We start from the raw sequence: 10155 nt of genomic DNA on the forward strand, positions 1-10155 counted from the left end.
ATGGTTCGCACAAAGTGCTTAAACTTTGAGTGGGAATAATAACAAAAAACAAGATGGCAACCGTAGATTTGTGAAAACTTTCCCTTTCTTTGATTTGCTGAGACTCGCTGCCCAATGATCTATCGTAACCTTATGCCATTGAGGTCAATCCCTAACCTCCGCCATACTGTGAAAAATTGTGCAAATTGAGGGTCACTTTCTAGACAGGTGTGCTATGCTAGTAGCACCTAATGTAGCCTTGAGCCGCTAGCGGGCTACAGAGGTCTGGTAAAATTGATGTGTGCTACCTGCGTAACAGGGAAACAGACCATAACGTTGTTCATGTAACTCTGAGACACTGTGCTGTGTTCAAGCACAGTGCATTCACACCTATGAGCATCAATTTAACACTTCGTAACAGCCCTGCACCTCTTCAATCAACACCCTGCAACTCAAAATAACTAACTGCAAAAGAAAAAAAAGAAATGTGCATCATGTTTTTCATGGATGGCAAATATGGATCTGTGAAAATGTCGAAATTCGTCTCTGTATTTGCTGCAGTTCGGTTCTCTGTCTGTATAGTATATGCAAATAGTATGTCTTCGTCATGTGCTTCCATGTGTTAAAATCATGTTTCGGGACAATGGACACTGGCTCAGGTTTCTGTGCTCAATGTAGGAACTTAAAACATTTGATTTTGCAAAGAATTGAAGAATACGACATTAAGAACTGTTTAAAACCAGCTAAAACCATTCATATGCAAATTTAAACACTGCTTCCCTTTTCTCCTTTGAAGTGGCGGTGAGACTGTCTCAGCACAACGATGCACCCCATTTAGCGTGCGAGCGTCACCCAGATTGGGGGCCCCGAACGAGGTTTGACACCAATTGACACCTTTTTATTCCTCTAACTCTGAGCGACTCTCACATGGCTGCAATGTGACCGTGAACGCCAAACAGGTGACATGGACGTGTGAACAACCTGGAGGAAGTCAAAGGGCCAGGTTGTGTGAACAGAGAACAGATCCTGTCTTCTAATCCAGTTGATGTTCGACATACTTGTCGATACTTTGAGGCAGCTGTCCCATTTGGAAGCAAAATGTAATCCCAACCCCTTAAACCTCGATTGCATTTTCATCAATGAGTGACAATACCGGGGGAAACTCGGAACAAAAGTTCATAGAAATAACATACTGTCGTCGAGAAGAGGAAGTGCGGGTTTCTGGTGTGAAATTGAAGTGCGCCTGAGAAGTCTTTGAATTCCCAGAGCCGGATGTCCTGGATTGTATTTTATGTCTCACTGGAACACTGTTGCAGCCCCGTAGCGTTGTTTTAATGCAGGTCTGATTTCTGTTAACTACATGGTTGGAGCTAAAGACACACCTGTGCACATGGCAAAGAAGGATCGGAAATCCAAATACATACAGTGTTTCCATGCCAAAATATCCTCTTATGTATCAGAGGACTCCATTCAGCACTGGAGACTTCAAAAACCTGATCATAACCAGGACACTAGTGTGTTTTTGATCTATGAAAATGTCCCTGCATTACCCACAATGCCCTTTGTCTTTATGTCCTAGTAACTAGGTGACTGAAGTCAGGAGCTGTGCAGCAACACATTCATTCTGCAGCGACTTTTCTTTTTGGTTTTCTCACTGAGTCTGAGCTCTCATTAGTGCGAGTAAACATCCGGCAGAAATAACCGCCCTCAGCCCCTTTCGCTCCCGTGCCCCATTTTGACAACAAGTCGTGTTTAGTGGCAACACAAAGTGGATTGCGGATCTAATTTAAAGTCAGGGGGTGGGCTGGCATCGCTTTGTGGCCCTGATCGAGTCAGAAGTCTTGAGTGCTCACCACGGCTGCAGAGGGAACTCGTGCTCAAGCAAATGGCCGGGATATGTTTATTTAAATGCCACGGACAGCGTGTCATCCTCGGCCTCTGGTCCGTCCTCTGCGGAGGCTCTGAAAACACCTTCAGCTGCTCTATGATAAACCGGACGCCACGGCTCTTCTCCCACTTACAGCTCCACCAGTTGTGGTGTGTTGGCCCAACATATATCAATCAGAAATGGAGAGTTTGTCTGTAATCCTTGAATCACTGACGAAAAAAGATATGATTTATAAATGCGAGATCGATGCAAATTCAAGCATAATCCTTCCCACCACTGATCATTTGATACACACACACACACGCTCATCATTGGATCAAACGAGCACATCTGGATTCACCAAAGCAGACACTTTTTCAAAGACCCGCAAGATGTATTCATCATTCTGTGTTTTTTTTTATTTAATATTTTTTGATGGGTTTAGTTTGATGGCAGCTTGTGCAACAATTATTCCCTCAATTGTTTCCTCGTCACATCCACACCCGCTTCCCCGCTGCCAGGCTTTTTCTCCCACATAATGAATTCCCAATCATTTTCTTCTCTGACAGCTCCCATCACATCCCCTCCTCGCTGTGAGAGGCCTGCGAGTGAAAACCACGACTGACTTGCAGACGTAAATATTGCAATCAGTCGAGTAGTCAAAACGTAGACGCATGTGATTCAATTATTTTCATCTGACGTCTGTTTTGGATTGCGATGAAGTTTTTCTCGGTTTCTTCTCGCGGCGCTGTACAAGCAGGGTTCCTGTACTTCTAATCTAATTCGTCAGGACCGGCAATTGTTGACGCAATCACTTAAAGCGGCATGCAATTCCATTACAAACAGGACTGTCACCTGGTCGGCCTCTCTTTAGAGATTAGCAGCCCTGCAGCGAGGATTTGGTAATGAGTTGGAGAGGATTTACCAGTGGGAATATAATATCTGTCCCAGAGCTGCTGTGTTGTTTTTCCCCCTCTAAATCCTCTCAGGGCAGACCGGCCACTGGTTTGGTGAGCGCCGCAGGTTTTCCCAGAATCCCTCCGCCATCAGGCCTTGGGGAGGTCGCATGCTGGAGATTACAGTAACATGAGGGGGGAGATTGGTTTTTACTTTGGCTCGCTCTGAGTCAACATGCCTTCAGCCCTGAATGCTTACTAATCAGGAAATATCTGAGAAACCAGAGCTTTCTCACTGGACTTTTTTTAGCATGTAAAACCACTTTTAGGTATTTTAAATGATGGGTTGTTAGCAGGCATTTAATTGAGTAAACGTAGCAGTACCACACTCTAAAAGTACTCCCAAGTAAAATTACAAATAAAAGTCTCACACTCAAAATGTAACTTAACATCAACATTTTTGGGAAGTACATTTCTTCACTTAGAAGAAGAAACCATTTTTTATTGTCATATACATTTTTTAGTCATTTAGAATTTGACTGTTGCATTTGACCCATCCCTGTATATAGGGAGCAGTGGGCTGCCATTGGTCGGCGCCCGGGGAGCCGGGGGTTCAGTGTATTGCTCAGGTACACTTCGACACATGACACGTCCCAGTCGGGGATCGAACCGTTGACCTTCCGGTCAACGAACCTCTTAACCCAGTGAGTCACGGTCGCCGTCACGGTTGCACTTTCTTGCTGAGTTAGATGAGAAGATTGATACCACTCCCGTGTCTGTATTCTACATATGAAGCCACAGCGAGCAGCTGGCTAGCTTAGCTTAGCATAAGAATTGTAACACCTCTAAAGCTCACTGATTAACATATATTCGTTTTTAATTCATGCAAGAACTGAAGTGTAAGAAGGACATGTTGTGGTTTTATGGCTAGCGGTTTCCCACTGTTTCCAGTGTTTGTGCTAAGCTAACATCACCTAGCTGTAGCTTTATTTTCAGCACAGACATTAGACAGGTGTCAAACTTCTTATCTAACTCTGCGCTGGAAAGAAATGAAACATAGCCCATCATGTACATTCCTTTAAGCCAAGGAACCGCATCACATAGTTCACTGACATTTGTCTGTATATTCTAAGACTAAAAGTCTGTCACAAAAAAAAGTCTGCAAAGGTTTCTCTGTATGAGTGTTCTGTCTACCGCTTTTTATAGTAAAGGCCTCACAGTAACGGTAATGTAAAAATACATATTAAAGCTGATATAACATTGTTCTGTAAAAGCACTGGCAAATGTACTCATTTTTAGTTATCCGTACTTTGATGCTGTCGCTGTCTTCTAGTCTACTAAGTAGTAGTAGAATAAGTTTTAGAGTGGAAAAGGAGTAAAGGAGTAAAGTACGAGGGGCTCAACATTTTAGTTAAGTAGCCGACAGTACTTACTTAATTACTGCGGTAATAAGATTGACTATTAGTTTTAGCACTTTATGAGGCTTTAATGGGACCTCTGATTGCTCTTCACAGAATTCGTCATCCCCGTAGAGTCTTCTGGAGTCCCCTCTGGCGGTGTCCTTCGCCCAGCACTTATGGGTGCATGGCTGAGTGAACCATCTGCCCACTCAGCCAAACAAACAAAACTTTCTAAAAATACACTTGTAACCCCGTAAACCAATGTAGGTATTCAAGAAAAGGCTCGTTGGCCTTGGTTGCTCGCCGATGAATGTGGGTAGTAGGCTAGTTAGCTGTACATGCTAACGATTGCTGTGTAAGTTGGAGCAGATAAACACAGTGTTTAAGCCATTCTCTTACACTTGAGTTTTTATATAAAAGTTCTCGACTCTCCGAGCATTAACATTGCATCAAACAACTATTTGCAAAGTATCTACGTGAGCAGAGAAGGAAGTCATTCTCGCACTGTGTGTATGTTGTCATGCAAGCTTCTTTGTGCCTTGTTGACATAGCCTGCTCGCTTGTCTGGTGCCCCTCATACACTGTTAGTTCTGACAGCACTGTTGCCATTGTTTGCACCGTTATCGCTGTTAGCTGCGAGCCGCCACAATGTTGAGAGCCTTGTGGAGGCAATAGATATACTCAGAATTGACTCTGTAAATTGAAAGATTGTGCTGCCAAATATTGCTGTTTTGGAAATGTAAAGGTGACATGTGCAGTAACTAGTGGTGAGATTGAACTAGAAAAGTGCTAGCTTGAATTGATGTCTCTGGATGCCAGGAAGCGTTGACAGTTTTTTTTATGCTCCCAGAGGGCTGATAAAAGGCAGCGAACAGCAGCCGAGGCGTTCAGAAAGCCACTGGGAACACACTGAACCAGTATAAAAGTGTGACACTGGGAGGCGGAGAGCTGGGTGATTTGTGTCCTCAGAAGACAGGAGAAAGCTGGAGAGGACTCAGTCAGGCTGTGGCAGCCATCTGCAGCGATGCCTCTTCATTGCATTTAATCAAAGCGTCCCGGGGCCTCACCTCCCTCACTTCTCGGCCCTCTGAGGAGTCCCCAGCCTCCGCCACTGACCCCGGCTCCGACCAGCAGCATATGCTTTTTACCCGGCTGTCCTCTCATTCCGGCATTGTGAACAGATTATAAATGCCATTTAAATAATCATTTTCCAATGCCATCCGACAGAGAGACAGACTTGCCAAATAAGCTGCTTTGACTGAAAAGTCCTTTTTGAGTGTGAGTTTTCTGGCAGGCATCTGTTATATGATAGAAGCTAAATGTGTCTGTTGAAACTCAAAACCCCCGTGATTTCATTCTGGGGCGTTTGTGTTATTTTATAGGCTTGTGACATGTGCATTAGACTATGTGCAGCTGTTTGTGTGAACCCAGATAGTTGCTGACAGCTTTTTTCATTTGCTTTAGCACATTTTCCCAAACACCATTTAATTCAGAGCAGCACGACATTTTTCCTGCGAAATATTAAATAAATGCATCAATCTGTGTTTAAAGACATAGTTGTTGCTGAAATTACATAAGTACCGAAAGTAAAATTGACTTAAGTAAGTAAAAGTACTCACTATGCGGAATGGCCCCTTTCAGAATATAACATTACTGGATTAGAATTAGTGATGTATCAATGCATTCATCACTTTAATGTTGCAGCTGCAGGTGGGTATAATTTGAATTACTTTACAACTAGGTAGCTGAATACATAATATTACATTGTGAGTTATTAGCTGATTCAAATTTTCTATTAATATTCTGAATCTGCAAAGTAACTAACTAACAAATCAATGGAGTGTATAAAAAGCACAATAGTGGCATCCAAAATGTAGTGAAGTAGTAGTAAGTAAACTACAAGTACCTTGAATTTGTACAGTGTAGAAGTACAGTACTTGAGCAAATGTATTTTGTTGCATTCCACCACTGGCAGTGAACAAACCATTGTGAGAAAAAGCAAGAGCACAGTTGAGATACACAACTGTTTATGCATATAAATGAGATAACACTCAGTGACAGTGGTGGGCAGCCTGAGGCAGACGACACTAAATGTGCACATAAAAGCTGCTTTCCTCTCAGAGGGGGCTGTTGCTGAGCAGAAGGCAGCATCACAGTATTTCCACCTGTGGTCGGGGCAGAGAGGGTGGTGATTGACTGCAGACATGCTCAGATAGAGCGCAACCCCCCCCCCCCCCCCCCCCCCCCCCCCTGACAGGAAGCCAAAAGGCCATCTGCAGCGCCCGGTCTATTGTGTGGCTGTGCATTAAGCTATTTTATGTCCCACATGGATTTACTGCCCGTCTTAAGTTAGCAGGATAGCAGGCGGGGAGTATTTCATGTGCACTGTGTGGAGAACAAAGGCAGCTTTTAGTTAAGCGTGCGAGCCTCGCAGATGTAAAAGCTGCGCGTGCAGGAAAAGAGAGAAACAACTCAATATCAACTCAATACTTTATTAAATAATCAACATAGTAAACATCATCATGATGAAAAAGGAAAACAAACAAAAACAAAATAAATGAAACAGTCACATTTGTTTTTCTTCAAGTTTTCCCCATCAACAGTATTTCACTAGCTACTCACACACGCACACACACATTTTAGTGGCTTTACAAAAGTCACTCGAGGTGATGTGCCGCCTCATTTTGGTGTGACAGTTACAATGATGGCTGAGAAAGGTAACTATGGAAACGTGGGAGGAGGAGGAGGAGGAGGAGGAGGTGATGGACACCAGACAGTTATATATTTATCTCCGTATCAACATCTGTCCGGTGTTGACGCAACACGGACGAGGTGTTGTGATGAATGCAAAGTTGTGAACTTTGAAACGCTTGTCACATCGAGAGGCGAAGCTACAATCAGTGAGGACGCAGGCTGAGCTGGAGCTGCCTGCGGCGAAATGCTACAGAAACAATGGCTGCCTCTGTGTCACCAGCTGGTGCATTGATGAGAAAGGCTATTGATAGCCGCTAGCTTGATCGGTTCTACACTGTACTCTGGTCGGTGATATTCTCGTTGCGGTGGATGACACACCATGGCCACATGCAAATGAGCAAATTAGCAAATGAAGTCTGGCGTGAGACAGTTGAGTCTAAAATAAAACGTCATAGCTCGTATGAATTTGCGTGCTTTGCTATTTCAGGACCAGGCATGAGAAACTAAGAGTCGACCATGTATTTAGTTTTCTGTCTCTATTGTTTCTAAACATGAACAGACCACCGTCATGTTGATATAGTTACACCTGCTGTCATAAGAGAGACTTTAATACTGTTGAAATGTTTCCGATAAAGGAACACTCAAATGAGATCCGGTTTTAAGTTACTGAAGAAATAATCGTTCATTTAAAACATCACATTATAAAAATAAAACAAAAAAAGACGTAAAAAGAAAGAAAGAAAGAAAGAAAACAGTTCTAAACTACCTGGTTTGCATGCATGCTACTACACAGAAAGACTATTTATTTTTGTTCCTGTTTCTTTCTTAACAGCTCTTTCTGTTACACGCCCCCATATTTACATCATCAGTCGAAGGTGTGCCATTGAAATCAATTTCACACCAACCTCCAGCAGCAGCAGCGGCACACTGAAATAACTTAACACAACTCATAGAGCTGTGGCGACTTAAAGGAAAAGTCTTGCGATATTTTACATTTCTTATTGTCAGTAGAGCAAATGAGAATAACTTAACTAACACTGTCAGTGTGTTCAAAGCCGGATATGTCTTCACTCTCTGTGCTATATAGCTCGTTTTTTTGTCCAAAAAGTATTCAAAACACATCAATGAGCTACACCATTGCGTTGGGTGACATGTTCCTTGGCCACGTTAGTTTTTATTCAAACGATCCCGCATGGAGCGTCCTACTGCTGTAAATACTCAGGGAACAAAATGTGTATTCATCCTCAGCTGAAAATAGTCCCCAACAAATGCATTTTTTACTCCTGTTTGAGTAACGTTTGCTGAAACCTACAGTGCTCAGCTTTTTAGGAAAGCACTTGACCTTTTTTTAAAAAGCACAATTATACATTCTTGATTTGTTTCAAAAGGTTTTTTCTTTAGTCAGAACGAATGGGCTGGTGGCCGAAAACACAGACAGGGTGGAGAAGTCTGACAGTACTAAAATACCATCTGATGCTTGTTGACAATAAGAAAAATAGAGGAACACCAGACTTATCCATTACATCTTTTGTCACATTTTTCACACAAACCCAAAAGTCTTAATCCAGAGCCGGTCCAAGGCCCATCTGAAATATTCTGCAAAGCAGAGTTGAAGTCCTAAATGAATGTCCCATCTACAGAGAAAAGGCCCAGTTTGCACTGAAACTCCTGTTTAATGTTCAAATAGCTGGAGTCAGTCAGCAAACAAGAGGCATATATCATCCACAGCGATGTCACAGGCATCACGTGTCTGTCAGTCAGGTATAGAGCGCGGGATTCACCCCGAGGGGTTTGATTGGATGAACAGAATTCGAGGTCCGACGTTGGGATACAAGTTAATTGGCTTGGGAGCCGCTCCGCTATCTGTGTGAAACGATTGGAGGAACAGCTTCGTGATTGGACAGAGATACCGAACTGAGGGGACAGTCGCCTTCTTGGTAAAGACCCGATGACATCTCATTTGACAAATGGTGTTAAGTTAAAGCTCAATTAGGCCTAAATTAACATGGTTCCTCTGTGTCTGTGCCATTATTAGCATGAAGAAAGAGCCACAAGAGTTGTTTTTCATTAGAAGGGTCACAACATGCGACTGAAAGAAAACCTGTAGCGGATGTATTGGTCACCGATGTGAGGGCAGAAGTTAATATCATTAGCGCTTGAACACGCTGTACTGTATCTTATGATTCAATTAATGTCCAGGTCTACAGGAGGCGCATGGTGGAGGCAGATGCCCTTAACTTTGACCCACATTCTCACGCAAACACAACCAACCCAGGGCCAACAAACGGTCCCATTCTGCCTTCCTCGTCCTGACAATGGCTGGCGGGTGTGGGGTGTCAAATCTAATGAAACAGGACGGGAACAACAGCTGAGTGTGTGTGGAGACGGGGTTGGAGGGGTGGGAAGAGGACGGCGGACGGGGGGTGTTGAGTCAAGACACAAGTGTCCTTGTCAAAGCTGAGGCCAGGGAGAGAGAGAGAGAGAGAGAGAGACAAAGAGAGAGAGAGAGAGCTGCACTGACCACAACAACAAACTCAAAATGGCTGCCAGTCAAAGCTCCAGGAAAGGAGACTCTCTGAGCGTGACTCACCCCCATCACTCCTCTCTGGTTGACTGACTGGAGCCCATGCCAGAGCCCTCAGGCGGGCAGTGAGGCAGGCCTGACTCCAAGAAGCCCCGGGGGAGCTGCAGTGGGGCCGCAGGGTTGAGCTTTGGGGTCTCTGAAGGCCTCCGCTTTGTTGGAGCAGGATTTGAAGGGCTGCCGTGGAAGTGTGACACTTAAATCTCATCAGATCCAGAAACGTTGACTTATTCCCTCATGTGTTCATCCCTTGCTTCCTCTCTCTATTTGATTGGGTGGGAGGATTAGGACTGGATTACCCAAGGAAGGGGATGTGAAGCAGAGTGCGTTTGTTTGCACATGTGTGTAACGGTCAAATTTATGGGGACGCTTATCTATCATATGACCTGGTGGGGGAGAATATACTGTAGCAAAGTGTGAGAGAGGGAAGGCCACGTGGAGGAGGGGGCGGAAGACCTCTAGATGCCCCAACACAATGAGATTACGGCTTTACCACATGCTACTGTGGGCATGAAGACGCTTCCTCAACCAACAGCTTCCTTCTGTAAATCAGGGGTTCTCAAACGGGCCGTAGGGACACGCAACAGGGCTCACAGGAAATAATCTGAGGGGTTTCACAATGATTAGACGAGGAGAAAAGCTTAAAATCAAAAAGAAATCTGTTCAATTTACTGGTTCATTTTAACTTGTCCGTTGGAAGCAATCCCTCTTTGGTTAAACTCGTAACTTCTAGTAAAC

Source organism: Melanostigma gelatinosum (assembly GCF_949748355.1).
Source record: "Melanostigma gelatinosum genome assembly, chromosome: 17".
NCBI classification, from domain to species: domain Eukaryota; kingdom Metazoa; phylum Chordata; class Actinopteri; order Perciformes; family Zoarcidae; genus Melanostigma; species Melanostigma gelatinosum.